We start from the raw sequence: 17,790 nt of genomic DNA on the forward strand, positions 1-17,790 counted from the left end.
CAAAACTCCATAAAGGTGTTAAAACATTATCATTCAGAGCCTTGCCTCATGTAAGTATAAAATTAGCAGAATCTAATGGGGATATTTGGAGTATCTCTTTTGCCAACTCACCCCATGGACTGTCAGTGCTATCCTAATTATTAGAAACAGCATCATTAGTGCCTCGGAGTCTAGTCATAGTAGAAAACCATTTGTAAAAACCCATTTTAAGGATTCTGTTTCTTAAAAACCACTCCCAGTTCTAAGGTGTGTTAGTCAGGGTTCTCTAGAGAAAAGGAACCACAGGACAGATCTGTAAATATGAGATTTATAAAGGGGTCTCATGCAACCATAGGAATCAAAGAACCCAAAATCCATAGGGCAAGCTGTGAAGTTGGCAATTCCAAAGAAGGGTCTGGACAACGTTCACAGGAGAAGCTTGCTGGCTGAAGAAGCAGTGAAAGAGTCTTTCTTCCCCCCTAAAAGCCACCAACTGATTGAATTATCTTGGTGTGGGAGATGTGCCTTAGTTGACTGCAGATGTAATCAGCCACAGATGCAATCAACTGACTGGTGATTTAATATGCCAACCTTCTGGTTTATCAACCAGCCACAAAATACCCTTGCAACAATGGTCAGGATAGTGCTTTCCTGACCAGATAACTGGGCATAATCATTTGACCAAGTTGACACCAGAACCTAACCATCAGACTAGTTTAAAATGAAGAGAAGCTTTGTTAATGACTCATTAAAATCAGCCCAAAAACCAAAAGTCATACTGCTGGAGCCAGAAGTCAAGATAAAAAGAAAATATTATATTTTTCACTCTTTCCATAAAAGTTATCCTATCTGTTAGTCTCCTTATGTGAACTGGTACATAGGAAGATAAAACTAGAAGTTTCCTGCAGTATTTGTTCATTTTGTAATCTATAAAAGGCCTTTGTATATGCACAAAAGGGACTGCAGGCCACTCAGCTCTCAGCTCTCCCAAGGCATCATGGGGTCTAGCATCATTACACTGTGGTTGGTTTCTTGGAGCTTCTTGATGAGTATTGATTATATTATATACTGCAATGGTCACAAAGTAGTGTCATGTATACTGTTATCTGAGGAAAGATTTCTTGCAGTTTTATTGTTGATTGTTAGGATAAGTTTGGCATGACCTTAACAATCATATCCAAAAATTCATATACCATGTTCTCAGCATTGTCTCTGTCAAGAGGCCCAGGAACCAACTCAAAGTTCAATGTGGCAGGTTTACTGTGGTCAGTGAGGAAAATGTAGAAAGGAGTCAGCACCATCCCTCACTGTGTGAGTTCCTCCAGAATGATCTTTACTTTGAGCCAAGGGCTCATGTCACAGGGGCACACCAGAACCTTCCCACAGAATACACAGCTAGGACAACACAGCATATGTAAAATAGGAGGCTTTGGAGAACCTTGAATGTTATGCTCTGGATTTAATTTTAACCTCCATGGAAGGATGTCCACTTAACTTTTCAAATAAGGTTCAGGAAATTATAATACTTGCCCTTTGATAAATCTATTCTGGCACTAAAATAGGATTTCAGTTGCAGAGAAAAGAGAATAAAATTAGGGTTATAAATATATGTAAAATACAGAGTTTTGTAAATAAAGTTAATTTTTAAAATCGGGCAGGAGAAGAAAAGGATATAGAGCCAAGAATTTTCCATTTAGAATCCTTCCATAGCCAAAGATGCACTTCAAACCTATACCCATCAAACATATGAGTATTACAGTGATGCATGTCCAGTGTAGACTCATCACTATCATGGTAGACTGATCTTTCATTTACAAGTTGCACAGATTTTAGAGGTGAATAGTATGAATTCTGTAGTCAGACAGAACCTGACCCAACTTTGAGTCACAGTAAGTGGCAAGGATCTTAGTCACTTTTATGGTTGCTGTTTTTTGTTTGTTTGTTTGTTTTCTTTTGTTATACTTTGTTTTGTCTTTTTTTTCTGGATCTTAGTCACTTTTATCCTCAATTTATGAAACTATGAAATAGGTCTAATAGATATACTGGGGAGAAAAAACAAACCAGTCTGTATAAAAATGTCTAATAGAGTGCTTGACACCAAATACGTGTTTGACACAAGTTAACTATGCTGATTCATTCATTCCTTCATTTATTCATCCTTTCAACAAATGTCAGTGCTAAGAATACAAAGTGAAGAAAAGAGGCAAACGTCCTTATTCTTATGAGCTTGAAGTCTAGTAGTGAAGACAATGAAATCCATCCATAAATAAAATGCGTGATATGTTTGTGAAATGCTATGAAAAAAAATAAAGCAGGGAAGGAAATTTGAAAGGGGTTGGCAGTGGTAGTGGTTGCCTTTTTTAATTGGCTGGTCAGAGAATGATTAATTGTGAAAATGATGATTGCATAAAATCATTACAAAATTTCAAATTCCCTGTTTCTAACAGTGATCATATATAAGAGTAAAAAGTTCAGAAAGTAAATATAGGTATATATGTGTGTGTGTGTGTATAGATACCTATAGCTATAGTTAGTGACATATGGAAAACAAGATTTGATGAAAGTGTCGGCTAGTAAATAATATTAGTTTGTGAATGGAAAGCATAAAATGACAGTTCTTTTTATCGATTAGATTTTAAAGATAAGAAATTATTTTAAAACAAGGGAAGTGCTTTGGTTTCTAATTTGTAAACCAAAGTATGATAATGACTCTAGAAAAGATATGACATACGAAATTAGAAATAGCTAAGAGAAGATATTTTTGTCCTGTGGTGTGTGAGTTAATGATTGGACATGTCTGTAAAAACATCTGTGTATTTGGCCCAAGAACACTTGAATCTTAGGAGTAAGTTTTAGAAATGTAGATTTGGTATCCAGTTCCATCCATTTTTTTTCTAATGTAATTCAAATTCCTCTCCAAACCTTTAATATTTCACAACTTCAACAAACAAGTTTTAGCATTTACTTACTATATGATAGTTTCTATACCAGACTCATGATCTGAAGAGACAAGTAAGTTAAGAGTTCAATTCAAAATGGTTACCCAGCTTCCTGCAGAAAATAAGTCAGTTAACGAACATGTATTCTGCAAATATAAGGGAGGCAGTCTTAGAAAACAGGGGTGAATTAAGGAGGGAAAAAGACCATGACGCATCCTGCTTCATGGAAGGAAGGAAATGATGAAATAATGATTTAGGTGAGCCTTTTAAGAATGGGTATTCTAGCAGGTTGGAAGTATAATTTGAAAGTTGAAGAGATTATTTATGTGTTCATGTTCTATGAAAGGTGACATACGTCTTCACAAAATTTGGAAAAAGAAACACACTATTGAAATGTTAAATCCCTTGATAATTTCTGTTTTGCTAAAAAGAATACACAGGGTGATGCAATGGAGGCTCAGTGGCAGAATTCCCAGAAACCCGGGTTCAAATCCCGGTGCCTACCCATGCAGAAAAAAACAAATATTACAAGAATACACAGAGTAGATTTGTTTAGAGGGAACATAGATAAATCTAGGATCAAGGATCAGAGAGCTGTGCTGTATTCCATCATTAGGGCTTGTATAATTTCTAGTGTAACACACAGAAAGTATGGGCAAACTAAAAAAAAAAGTGAGGAACAGGAAGATAAGATAGGGCCATAAAAACACAAGAAGAAATAAAAGTAAAGTTATAATCTTAGAGACTAAATGAGCTTTTATGCAGGATAAATAATCCAGAAGTGATAAGGGAAAAGACTGATAAATTCATCTGAAAATTGTTATAAGTTTCACAATATGGTGTAAAAGTCTTTAACCAGCAAAAGTCAAAAGAAAGATGATAGAACAAGGACTACTTTGCTTTATTTTCATTAAGAGTTTAAGAAACACCCCAAATTTAAAAATAGACAAAAGATTTTAGAAGAGATTTAAAATAAAAGAAATAAAGGTAGCTATAAAATTATGATTATTAAATGAAATTCAAAACAAGATATTTTCTACCTAGCCAAGCAGAAAAATATTCAGCTAGAATGAATGTGAGTTAACAGGTACTGCTTAACAATGTTGAGTTTGCCAATTCTCCAAAATAAAATACATTCTTTTCAAAGAAAACTATTTGCAAATATACTCCTACTAAATAATGGCAAAAATCCATAAAGAAAAATCATTTTCTCTAGGAGATCAAGAAAATGGAAGCGTCTACTACGGAGAGTGACAAAATTAAATCACTCTTAGAAGTGCTGTATCAGCTTTAGGAGCACAACCCCAGACAAGGCGCATACGGAAGTCTCAGAAAAAAAAGCCTTGTGAAAATACATTTGATGGAATAGATTGCTATAGCATTTTGGAAAAAATAAATATATGTAGGTATGTGTGCATATATATATACACATATAATGTTTGTATTCATGTTTGCATTTATACATGATATTTGGTTATGCACATACACCCAAATGTGACTAGTGTGATTTGCATAGTCTCCAGTATATCCCTACAAGTAAATTATTAACTAAAAAGGTGAAAATAGTAACTTTATAATGGAAAATCTGACATACATCACCTTAACCAAGTAATTAAAATTAATGTCACTAGTAATGAGCTCTTTATATCATAACATGAATCTCTTGTTATGTTATAGTAAAGTCACAAGATCTCTTCTGCATTATTTATACCAAAAAGAAAAAAAGCATAATCTCATTCTAATTATATGGAAATAGCAGACAAACCCAAGAGCACACTGGTTGAGAAGCCAAATAAGTTCTCAGTTTTATAAAGTTTTCTTTTCTTGAATAGTTTCAATTGGTTAGCAAATTATTTGGTATTCTCTGAAATTTCTTTCCTCTATTTTTTAACTTCTTCCTAAATGTAGGACAACTGGATAGTCTAAGACACCACTATGCATTAGAGTGTTTCAGGCTGGTGTTTAATAAATCAGATTTAATGTATTATTATGTTTCAAAAAAGCACAAAGCATATTTACACCGATGATATTAATTATTGACATCAAGAAAGAAAATATAACAGAAGATTAGCATCTCCATTTCAAAGAATAGGATGCGCAACTGTTCCAAGGGTATTTCTTGGCTCATTGAGTGTTAGTGAGCGAACCTTGGATCCAGTCATTTGAAATCAGGCCTCTGATTTCCAAAACCTTCAGTCCTTTAGTTTTTTGACCCTGAAGTTGAAGAGCTGCCATTTTAAAAAAAAACTCTTTATTAAAAAAAAAAAAAACACCACGCATGCGTAGGTAAGCATGCACAATGTGTATGGAGAATTATCTCTGACGTGGACTCGTTTTAGATTATAATCTGTCTCAACAACAGCAATGTAAATACATCTAATTCAAAATAGATTGCTTGTACACACGTAAGGTTTGAAAGGCAGTGTAAAACATGCTACGGAGAAAACACAGCAGTGAACAAATTTGAATAGCACTTAATTATTTTAAGCCATTTGATTTTTAACAGGAATCTTCCTACCCCTTGAGGGTGAGGACAGATTCTGGAATGTGTTAAATCCAGAGCTTCCTGGGGACATAGGAGTGTAGAGTGGTAGAATGAGGGCACAACTCAGTCTTTTAATATTTTTAAAGTGCTCTGCAAAGATGAGGAAGAAATGGATGAAGGGGAAGGAGTAAGAAATGTTACCTATCCTGAGACAGAGTAAAATGTCAATAGAAACAAATACTGTCATACATAAAGTCATAGCTCTCGGGTTTGTCTGCTATTTCCATATAATTAGAGTGAGATTATGCTTTTTTTTGGTATAAATAATGCAGAAGAGATCTTGTTACTTTACTAGAGCATAATAAGTACATACACATACAGCCTTTTATTTCATGTAATTATTTTAATTTTTCCCCTTGCTTTATGTGTGTGTGACTGCTCCTTTGAATGTATCATAGTTTCTTCTTAATTTAAGAAAATTTTATGTATATTTAGATATAAAGTTCCCTAGAATATTGTTAGTTCTGAACAACAAATTATTTACTATTTGGAACACTTAATTTAATTCTATAATTACCTTTTACCACTTTATCAAAATTATTAAATCCTGCAAATTTTTATTTACAGATATATTCACTGATATATGTATGAAGTATGAGAAAAATAGCTAATAAAACAAAAAAGAAAATAAATGAGCTCATTGCTATTATTTCTACCAGCTTTGGGAATATTCTAATTCATAGCATAGAGAAATTACTGCTTAAATATTAGATTATGGTCCACAATAAAGTAAAAAAGTCTAAAGTGTGTTCATCATAACAGTTTGAATATTGAGAGCAATTACTTATTTTTTTGTTTTTGTTTCTTATCTATGGAATTTTCTAACATCTTTCTGATGTTGCTGATTACATACTGATGGATTTTACTTACTTGCTGCTTCCATCTCCTTTCTTTATACTTTGATCTTGGCTCTTTATTTTCATGGAATTTACCAGACACATACTAAGGCCTTGGCTATACTCACCATTCCAAGTTTCCATTAAATAAAAAACCCATAAACAAGCATATTTCCAGCATCAGCAAATCACTTCTCCTTTCTATCAGTTTTTATCCTTGATCTTTACTGCACACAGGCAGCAAGAAATAAACAAACATAAAAACCAGCTTCATTTAGGAAAGTGTCTTATCAAAAACAGTTACTTGGTTTTTTGTTTGTTTGCTTATCTCTTTTCCAATAATGCAAGAGTATCATTACTGATGAGTATATTTCTTCAGCTTTATGAAACAGCATTTCCATAATGTGAAAAATTTCAGTTCATCCATAATACAAATGAGGAAGTATCAAAATTTTGTGTACTTACCCAGAATTTTACTCTTGTAATAATTCCAAATTATCCAGAAGGAATGAATAGTCTTGAAGAGTATGATATTTTTAACCCTTTTACCAAAGTTTATATGGTTAGTGAACTCTGACAAGGCTGAAGGCATACAGAAGATAGGTTCTGGGATTTTCTCACTGTACCTTTCCAAAGCTGAAATTAGAGAGAACCTCAAAGTGTACAAAATGTAATTCCTAATTGTAGAGCATCTATGCACCAAGGAAAGCTCTTAAGTCTGTTACCACCACTTCAAAACCATCTTTCTGAAGTTGTAACATCAAATTGGGGTTGTTTAGAAATTTATTCAGGCATTCACATTAAAACTAAAGAGAGCTTCCATTAACTTTCTTACTTTCCTAAGAGTGTTCATAATGTGAGAATATTTGTTTTTCCCTCTATGCCTGCATTACTGAAGCATCAATAATGATCCCTACATCTTTTTTTTCTTCAGAGCAATAAGGACTACCACAGAGTTCAACATAATTCAGGAAAGGGCAAAAAATATATTTGTTGATGGAGCCAGAACTGTTACATTGTAATTTCTTTCAATCAATTCTTTCAAAATCTTCCCCATATTTAGTCAGCACCTACTTTCCGCAGGCCAACTTAGCACACCCCCACTGCATGCATTGGGCATACAAGTTTTAGCAGTATTCCTCCTCTCAGGGGAAAGCTATAGATTTAGCTGTTCTCTACTGCACATGACCCATGTAGTAGGTATGATGGTAAGGCTCATGTATCATCTTGGCCAGGTAATGGTGCACAGTTGTTTGATCAAGCAAGGTCTGGCCCAGCTGTTACCATGAGGACATTTCATGGATTTAAATCATCCGTAAATTGATTGCATCTATGGATGATTACATCTACAATCAACCGAGGAGATTGCTTTCAACGATGAGAGGCATTTCATCCATCAGCTGAAAGCCTTAAAAGGAGAAGTGATGATTTCGACATTCAGTAGAGAGAATTTTCATCTTTACTTCAGCCCGCCAGCCTCTCCTGAAGAATTTGTTGAATACCTTCATTAGAGTTTCCAGCTTGCAGCCTGGCCTACGAAATTTGAGCTCATACATCTCCACAGTTGCATGAGACAATTTTATAAAATCTCATATTTCCAGATATCTCCTGTCAGTTCTGTTTTCCTAGAGAACACTGAATAATACAGTAAGCATTGTTTTTCTTCACCTTATAAATATTAAAAATATTTCTAATATTACTGATTACTGGCTGATTGAGTTTTGCCTTCTTGATATCTCTTATTGCATGCATAGCTTAATATTTTAATTTGCCTATTTTCACATATGACTCTAATCTACATTTTAAAATTTAGATTTATATTTTTCTTCCACTGTCATTCACAATAATAGTAATATCATCAAAGCTCAATCTTTAGTTCATTATGTGCTTTATTGGCCTTTTCAGCATTCAGCTTTTTCAAAACATTCACAGATCAGATAATTCATTCAAAAAGTGAAATCAAAGTGTTATTTTCATATCTATAGAAATGTGCAAGTGCACAAACTTTATATAAGGGATGTATGATAATATGCAAAACTGTATGGTACTGATTCTAGAAAATTGTTAATCATTATTAAAACCATCTTTGCTATTATGGTGCCCCACAAGGACATACAGTATTTACATTCTTTCTTATCAAATATGACATGATGATACTGCATAGTTGTGTCAAATGAAATTGTTTGAGTCCTATGAAAACTTCAGCATTTACTTTAGCTGCTAATAGCATGTTTCCTACCTTTCTCCAAGGCTGCAATTCCAGGCTATTTATTCTCTCCTTAAAACAGATGGTGTAGAAATAAGACTGAATTGTTCATAGCTATTACAGAAGAAACACTAAACAGATTAACTCAATGCAAAATCCTACCAAACTGCATATAAGAAAAAAAAATTAATGACTAACTATTGAGAATGGCTCAAAATAATGGAATGGGCAGAGGTGTATGAAGCAAGTACAAAAAAATAAAGAAAATGGGATGATATTAATATCTGATAAAGTGTAATTCATGAAGAAAGGCATTAAATGATAAAATAGTGCATGCTTTAAAATGGTAAAGACAATTCATAACAAACATATCAAATATTAATATTTGTAGCCAAAATGATATTGCAGCAAACTTTCACATAACAAAAGCTACAGGGGATGGAAGCAACCAGAGATACACAATAAAAGTTGTGAATTTTAACAAATGCTTTCATATCAATATAAACTGAATGCATACAAATTAGCAAAGAGAATGAACATCTAAGCAATATAATTGATAAAATAGACTTTAAAATGTATCAAAACTAGAATAATAAAATAGAAAAGACACTTTATTTTGACATGAATATGAAACATTAAAAAATGTTTTCATATATTCAGCCACAAAGCCTCTAGATACATTTCAAACTAAAAAAAGTAATAAAAATATTATTCTTTGAGTACAAGTGAATAAAATTAGAAATTATTGTTTAAAAAAGTCCATTGCCTTGAAAATTTTTAAACTTTTCTTTAACAATGCTTTCATAGAAGGGGATATATGAAAGGAAATTAAAATAGTTAAACGAAATAGAATTAATAAAAATATAACATATCAGAACCTATATTATAGAACTTGAATAATGCTGAGAAGAATAGTCCTACCATTAAAAACTGATACAATAAAAAATAAAAAATTAAAATAAATGAAGTAAACCAAAATTCACAAAGCTAGAAAGTAACGCAATTAAATAACCACTAGAGCACAGAGGGAAAATCATCATAAAAATGCAGATATTTGAACAGCAAACTGAAAAACAGTAGAAAAATAATTCAACTGAAAAAGTTACCTTTAAAGAACATTGACATATTAGGTAATTGAATTGCCAAACTAACTTCAAAAAGAGGACTGGAAGAAGGCATATTATTCACACTAAAAACTAAAAGGCAACAGAAAAATAACCATCTAAAAGGAGTACAGATAAGACACTCAAAAGTCTATGTACCATTTTTGGGAAAATTTGAAAACCCAGATAAAAGTAGATAACATTCCTGGTATAAATGTATTATTAACTAAAATTAATACAAGTAGAGGGAGAAGTTTCTAATAGTTTGTAAGAAATGAAATTATCAGAGCTCCCTTGCAATGAATTCAAACCCTAAATTGATTCATAGGATATTATACCAAAGTTTACAAGATCAGATAAGAAAGCTCCTTAAATTATTCCAAGCATGTGAAAAAAGAAGAAAAACTTCACAATACTTTTCATGAAATGGTTCTAACAACGAGTTCAAAATCTTACAAAGATTGCACACTAATTCTACCTATGCCAAAGAAAATATATTCAGTGAAATATTAGAAATATATATTTAAAACATGACAAAAATACACCACAATTACAGGAAATCCATTCATACCATCAATTTATTAAGACCTAATGAGAAGATTCTGTAATTATCACCATAGGTGACAAGAAGGCCATTGACAGAATTTGTCAATTCTGATTTACAAAAGAAGATGCTTAGCAAAAGAGAAAATAGTTGTTAATTTTTTGTAGAACCTGTTCTGATGTGTAGGACAGTTGGTTGCTCATGCCCTGTTTTTACCCTACTCCTAAACAGTCCATTCTATGGAGGCTAGACCCCACTTCTGTTTAGCTTTCCCTGGGTATTTAACGGATTTTTTATAATAAATTTGCTTTGCCTTACCCTCACACTGTATCCTCCTGGCCCTTGAAGAAGCAAGTCCTTTTAAGTTTCCCACGTAGGAAAATAGGTTGCAAATGGCTTATTAACCTCACCTTGCTTAAAATAGAATTTGGTCTCCATGGAGCAACAGCGATTGCAAGTTAGATTTAGAATGTCAAGGAATTAATAATTGTGCAGGCATTTAGAATTATATAATCACTCATCATATTCAATGCATATTCTATATATCAAAGGGATGGATGTAGCACAACTCTCAAGTAATAAAATATAATAGAAAGTCCATGCACTAAAATCTCCACTACGAATCACCTCGCATGATAAAATTTCCCATATTCAGGGATAAGGATATGAAAGCTATTCTGTTCCAATTTTGACTAATTATCATTATGTTTTTAACATTTTAAAAATAAAGTTGCAAACAAAATATTGAGTAGATTTTACCAGTTTCTTCCTGACATTATACCTTTATGCAATAGAAAATGAGGAAGGTCATTATTGATATTTTGGAGATATTCATTATAATTATATGCATAAATGATTAAAGATACTCCATTTTGTAGAGACTAGAATTTTCAAAATCAGATGAAAATTTTTTGCTGCTGAAATGTTGGTAATTCTCTCAACTTTATTAAGCCCTTACCTAACTGAATTTCTGAAAATATTAACGTAAGTACTCAGTATTTTCAGAAGGCATTTAATTATTTTTTTGTGATTTATAAGCTAACTGCTATGCGCAGCACCATATGTTATTCAAAGCAGCGCTACGCCATAGAAAAGTTCCTGGGTGACAATGTATAGATAATATGTAGTGTATGTGTAATGCTTATAATTGACATAACATGCATATTAGTGTATTATTTTCACCTGCAGGAAAAACAATAGTGTGGGATTAGAATCTCCAAAGAATTGAAAACTGCTTCTCCAAGTAGGTTATTAATCCTAACCCGAGAAGACAGACTTGAGTGAACTTGAACACAGTCTTCTGAATAAAAGACCCTTCACTGTCTTAGTTTGTTGAGCTTGGGATTGAATAACTGCCATTTTCAAGAAATGCAGTCTGTTTTATTTTTATTATTATTATTTTATGCATGCTTAAGGAGATGTGCACAAATAAGAGAAAATACACTGGTCTGGGACTAGGTTGAAAGACAACCTGTCTGGGAAATAGCTATTCAAATGGCATCTTAAATTAGACAATGTTTTTGAGACATATAAAGCTGGAAATTAAAACAAGGACAAAAAGGAAACTTTAAAAAGAAACCAAAATGGAAAAATTAAGAAAAATAGGTGATGATATCAACGTATATGGTTTTTGACAAATTTCTCTCATGCCTGTTAATCACACCAGAACCTCCCAACTCCACTGGTGAGGAAAAGGTCTGCCTAGGTCCACAGAGCAGGTCAGGATCACAGCCAGCAAGAACTTAAGGAAGGACCTTTCTGAACACATATATGAGAAGCAGAATCAAGACACAAGTCAGTCTTCTGTTGTTGAATCTGATGCTTTTTAAAGGACTTTGTATACAAATAAAATGAATGATAAGGAAACAAGAAGGAAGCTCCCCAAATCCGCATAGCGGAGCAAGCTGTAGCAAGACAAATAGAAACCAAATTGTCTGACATCTTACGACGTAGGTCAAATCAGGCTAATTTCTGCAGAATTGTTTTTCAATAAAACACTTTATGTAAGTTTCTTTTCTTTCTTTCTCTTTTCATGTTTGCAAGTTTGTGGTTCCTAATTCTGTTGCTATAATAGATTAACTTTTTTTATAGGATAATTTTATTAATATTTGAAAAATAGCATGATTTTAGGAGTAGGAAATAATCAAAGCGACAAGAAGAAATGAAATACTTAGGATGGAATGCAGAAATGAAGAATGGAAATTAAAGGATGGTCATAATCAAACATAGGTCTGATTTGGAAAGGTGGAGCCTTTTCTGGTATAATCTTCTCCTTCTGCCCTTACTGCTTTCTCTGAAATTATTATTATTTTTTTTTACATGGGCAGGCACCGGGAATTGAACTCTGGCATGGCAGGCAAGAACTCTGCCACTGAGCCACTGTGGCCTGTCCTCTCTTAAATTTCTTAATTTTAGATTCTGGAGTTTATGGGAGAGTCCAGGTGTTAGATAGAAAAAGATAAAAAGGTGAAGGTAAGTAGAAAGGATTAAAGAAGTGCCTTTTGATCTTTTTCTTAGTTATGCCCTATACAAATGTAACCCAATTACTATAATACTTTCATACCCAATTCCTGTGATAATATTTGTAGAACATATAAATTTTTTTAGGGATTATGTATTATGAAAAAAAAACCTGTGGTAAGCCTGGGAACTAAGAATTTGAGTAGATATATCTAACTTATCCTGCATATAAAGAATTCATTATATCAAGGTGATATACTTGTTCAATATCATAAAGAAAATAGTCTTGATTTAACAATATAGCTTATTTTTATTTCATTTAAGAGTTAAAAATAGGTTTTCTGAATAAATTTTATGTCACAGAATAGTAGAGGTATAATTATGAAGTAAACCTTGAACCAGCTATTCCAAACCACTTATTTCATATTGATAAAGTAACGTAAAAAAGATTTAAATAACTTGTATAATAGCATATCATTAACAAGTGAATGAGGGTGGTGCGACCCTGACGCAGTGGCAGAGTTCTTGCCTGACGGTCTGGAGACCCGGGTTCGATTCCTGGTGCTTGCCCATGCATGAAAAAAAAAAAAGAATAACGAATGAATCGAAATATTAAAATTCTGTAAATATAGTAATCTCCTAGATAAAATGATTACCATAGTAATTAAAGCCAAGTATATAATACTTGACATTTTATAATATATTTTCATAATTATATATTTGTAAAGGGTTTATTGGGTCTTTGCCATCTGCAAAATGTAGTTTCTATATTGTTCATGCTAATTCCACAATGTGATTTTAGGGGAATGTTTAGGAGTTAAACAATTCCTGAGAATCCCAAATGTACCACAAATATAGTCTTTCTGTTTATTTCTGAAATTGTACTCTAACTTAACTTTCCTTATTGTCCTCATTTTCTAAAAAATTGAAAGGGTGCTAAATATGTCTAGTAGTTTATTTGCAAAAGTCAATCAAAATAATCAAACACATAAATTGTCACTCTCTGAAAAAGAAAAGACAATGTACAACAAATTTAAAAGTGTTGTAAGCCAATCTGATATAAATGGCAGGAAAATTTTTTCATAATAAAATAAAAAGATAATTTGAATACTTACAAAAAGTAAAAATTTCTTTTACAAAACCAAGAGTCAAGGTGACACCACTAACGGTTATTACTATAATTTGTCACTTATGGGTAAAATAGTTTTTCAAAATGTTCATATTTAAAGGGTATCTATATAGATAACATAGAACACAGACATTTCCTTATTTCTCCTTAACTTTACATGTGAATGAATAAGTGAGAACCATGAGTATTTCATCTTTTCATTTACCTCCCAGTGTTCCAAAGTAGGTAAGGAGTAGCCTGGAGTTTGTGTTTTAGGATTTTGAAGCGTTTGAGATGAACTCAGAACACTTTCAGCTATCTAACAGAACCAGGAGTTACTTTAAAGCAATACCTCTGTTGCAAGCAAAGTTTGGCTTCAAGGAAGTTAATTTTTTTTTAAAGAATAGATTTTTTTTAAATGACATAAATAAGAGAGATAAAACATCTTTTGCTATCCAATGTCCTATTTTCTTGCCTTTTCAATATAGTACCCATTGATGGATGTCTTTTCAGTAGAAAAAAACATATTTTTTAATGTTTAGAGTACTAAAATTTGGTCCTTTGCTGAAGGGACTCTATCAAATTTCCATGGAGACAAGATTATTTCCTTATCAAAAGGTAGTCTTTTAAGATTTGAAAGGAAATATATATATTCAAATAAATATATACTTACAATGCTATTCACTTGGTAGTATTTATAAATGGAGAGGTATTTTAACTAAACATTATTTGTAGGTAAACTGAAAAGGTAGCCCTTTTCATGAAGAGTGAAATAATGGTGTGAATTGTCAGATTATATGTTTGGTTACAGATAGTTTGAAGTTTGGAGTGCTATTGTTTTGTCAAGTTGAATTTGAAAGGGGTGCAAATTTCTATTCCACCAGAATATGATGAAATTTGGAAATAAAGAGATGCCATCACTTCACAATATAAAGTATTATTATTTGTTTATATGTAATAATGAAAAAAAGTGCAAGTGGGAAATGGAGAGTGAGAGGGAAGAGATGATGGGACAAGAGGGAGAGGAGGAGAGCATACCTAAGAAAAAGCTCCAGAATTTCTATATCACAATTTTAATGGAGATTATCTCTGGAATTGGGTCTTAATAGTAACTTTATTTCTTCATTTGTATTGACAATATTTTCTAATATTTTATTGAAGCATTTTTAACTATTTCAATAAGTTAAAAGCAAACAATGTAAATCTTTTTTATCACATCATTTCTTCATTTATGATACTTTCATAGAACATCCAGAGTGTGGAAGAGTTTGTCTATGATTTATCCACAGCATTATCATATGGTTCATTAAAAATTCTATAGCATTCAGTTCATGGGAAATAGGAGTCACTTGAGATTTCACAGATGAGTCAGGATAGAAGTTGATGAACAATATTACTCAAGTAGCCAATGCACCTGCATTCTGATTTCTTTGAAACAGCCTATGGCTACATGCCGTATGTCCAACAGACCCACTGAGAACAATTTCTATCAACCATTAATTTAAAACAACAACTGACAAACTTCTTAGTTATGGTGAAAGTCAAAATGGAAATCAACTTGTTCCAAAAATTTAAGAAAAAAATCTAAGTATATTTAAGCAGACTTTTCAATCAAGGAACACATTGTCTGATGCTTGCTTGTACTAACTTGGATCCCTAGGTTAAAAGGATAAGAAAATTAACTCAATTTTATAAATAAACATTAAATTTTCATTTCAAAAATTAAATTTCAGTTTATTTTAAGGAAAAAAAATCAAATGCCTGCAGGGTATATAAACTTTTGATCTATGTGCTCTGTGTTAATATCTATATCCAAGAAATCTCTCTTCAATTAAATCTGTCTCAATATCAAATGTAAAAATAAAGTTATATGCATTTCTTACTTCTAGTAATTTATCTTCTACATAATGTTCTATGTTTCCAAAGCATTCCTGTATGCACTGTCTTGTTGAACATTTTCAAGTCTTTTGTTAAGTAAGAGATATTTCCCCCAAATTATTTCCCCCCAAAACATGAAACAGGGTTTGAACCCAGACACTAAATCAAATGTTACTTCAGTTCTGTTTCTCTATGAAATATTTACTTATCTGTATAAATAATGAAATTTGCCAATAGACAGTAAATATTGATATCACTTCCTTATTTCTTCATCTTTCACATTTAGAAAAATTAAAGTAAAAAACAAAAACACTTTTGCTTAAAGAACCATGCAACACTTCAAATCTTTCAAGTTGTTTTAGATAAACTAGGTTAAGAAAGGAAGTACTCCAAATGAAAACCAATTATTTTCTTTTTCAGTAAAATAAATCACTTTGTGTATGCCCTGGTTGACTTCTTCAATCAAAATTCAGGGAGATAAGGTATGGCTTATTCCTGGGACCCTTTATAGAGAGGTTTCAATATAAAAACCGTTAAGTAGATTAAGTACACTTAGATTCTTATCTTGTTCTATTATATGTGTTGTGAGCTGAGGAAAGTTACTTAATCTTTCTAGTTTTCCATTTCCATAATGGTAGTCCTTGCCTGTTTTGTTGTGTGAATTAGCAGTAATACTTCCAATGTACCTGACGCAGCTAGGTACAAAGTAGGAGTATACTAAGAGTAGCTATTTACTAACAAAGATGCCACAATACACAAGGGCATCAGCTGCAGAATCACTGAATAGAATTTCTATACTAAAATTTCTTTATTCTTTATGGATCATTGACTGAGCATTAGTGACAAGGTAAGCATGCTAACTCTAATGTTACATGATCACAGGATGCATTAGAAATCAAAACAAAAAGATGCAAATAGAACTTAAGAATGAAAATTAGGTAATGGGAGTTATTTAGCCTAAGGAGAGAAGTGAGTCCATATCCCAGTTACCTCTTCCCCGCTTCCTCTCCTTTCTGCATTGTTTTTGAATCAGATCCCCTTGTGATTGGAGGAGCCAATGTGGTGGAGCAAAAAGAAGGGGTTAGGAGGAAGGAAGAAACAATCTCTTTTATTATTATAATTATAGTCTTTCAAATGTTATTAACCATTCTTTGTTCCTGGGAACCAGCTTAAAAATAATAGACAATTTAAAACAAGATTACTCTACTCTCTAAGGCCATTCAAATAGACTAGATATACTAAGAAAGGAAAATAGCATTGGAAAACTGAAACCTTCTATTTAAATTTGCAGCCAAGATCCTCCAACCAATTCCCAGAACTTTTAAGTAAATTGTAATAATTAATAGGAGATTACTTACTATGAAAGCTATTGAAGAGACAGATACATGTGACACTGTATGCTCATTTCCTCCCCATTTTAGCAGCTTACCATAGCTACCTTAGCAGGTCTGAATTGATTCAATGGAAAAACAGGCTGATTAGAGTCACATCATTGGGATCCCTTTCAAACAAAGCTACACCCCATTGTTACATAGTCACAGAGTATTTCCTGACTGTATCCCTATAACTACTGGGACAAGGTGCTGTCTTGTGTAATGGTGGCTATGGAGCCTGCAGACCACTATTTCTCACTGCTTCCAAGCTGAGGGGTAATGAGAACTTAGGGGATTCTGTGTTTTAATACTTCACTGCTTGTAAGTTCTCCTTATGATTACACTGTATTTAATACTGAACAATTTTTATCTGCAACTCTTTGGAAGAAAGTATGAACTATAAATGGATATTACCAACTTTTCTGCAGACTATGTGTTTTTAGATGCAACAGCGCTCGACTACACCCCTATGGGTGGAAAGTATTTCTTCCTAAGTGAGTGTCAAGTCATCAAGAGTGGTGACTAAGATATCTGCTCATCCCAGTTCCAGAGGGGGTGAGGTGGTCAGAGAAGCTGCCAGTCCAAGTCTTTATAGGACAATACAAAGTGTGACCTGAAAATAGGTCATGGAAGCATCATCCAGGAGTTTGTCAGATATTCAAATTTTGGTGTACCACCTTCAGAATAAATGAACATCAGGTAGGGAAGAGTAGGACAGGATCTGTGTTTTAACAATCTCTCTAAGTGATTTCCAAACTTGCTAAACTTGAGAAATTACCACTGCAGAACGACTCTGTAGATGTGCCCATTTCTATTTCT

The 17,790-nt window shown here is 32.7% G+C and overlaps 1 protein-coding gene and 1 pseudogene across 5 annotated transcripts in view; both read right to left on the reverse strand.

Moving 5' to 3' along the window:
* Positions 1 to 17,790, reverse strand: part of LOC143663678 (UDP-glucuronosyltransferase 2A1) — a 60,405-nt gene that overhangs the window by 21,820 nt on the left and 20,795 nt on the right. The window contains exon 1 of one of the 5 annotated variants that reach the window (XM_077137159.1): positions 16,957 to 17,049. The exons of the other annotated variants lie outside the window; for them this stretch is intronic. The gene's annotated coding sequence lies outside the window, so the exon portion shown is untranslated. Of the gene's footprint in view, positions 1 to 16,956; positions 17,050 to 17,790 lie in introns of those variants that run through there. 5 annotated transcript variants of the gene reach the window in all.
* LOC143663746 (UDP-glucuronosyltransferase 2A3 pseudogene) lies at positions 734 to 1,391 on the reverse strand (annotated as a pseudogene).

Source organism: Tamandua tetradactyla, chromosome 19 (genome assembly GCF_023851605.1).
Source record: "Tamandua tetradactyla isolate mTamTet1 chromosome 19, mTamTet1.pri, whole genome shotgun sequence".
Taxonomy (NCBI): domain Eukaryota; kingdom Metazoa; phylum Chordata; class Mammalia; order Pilosa; family Myrmecophagidae; genus Tamandua; species Tamandua tetradactyla.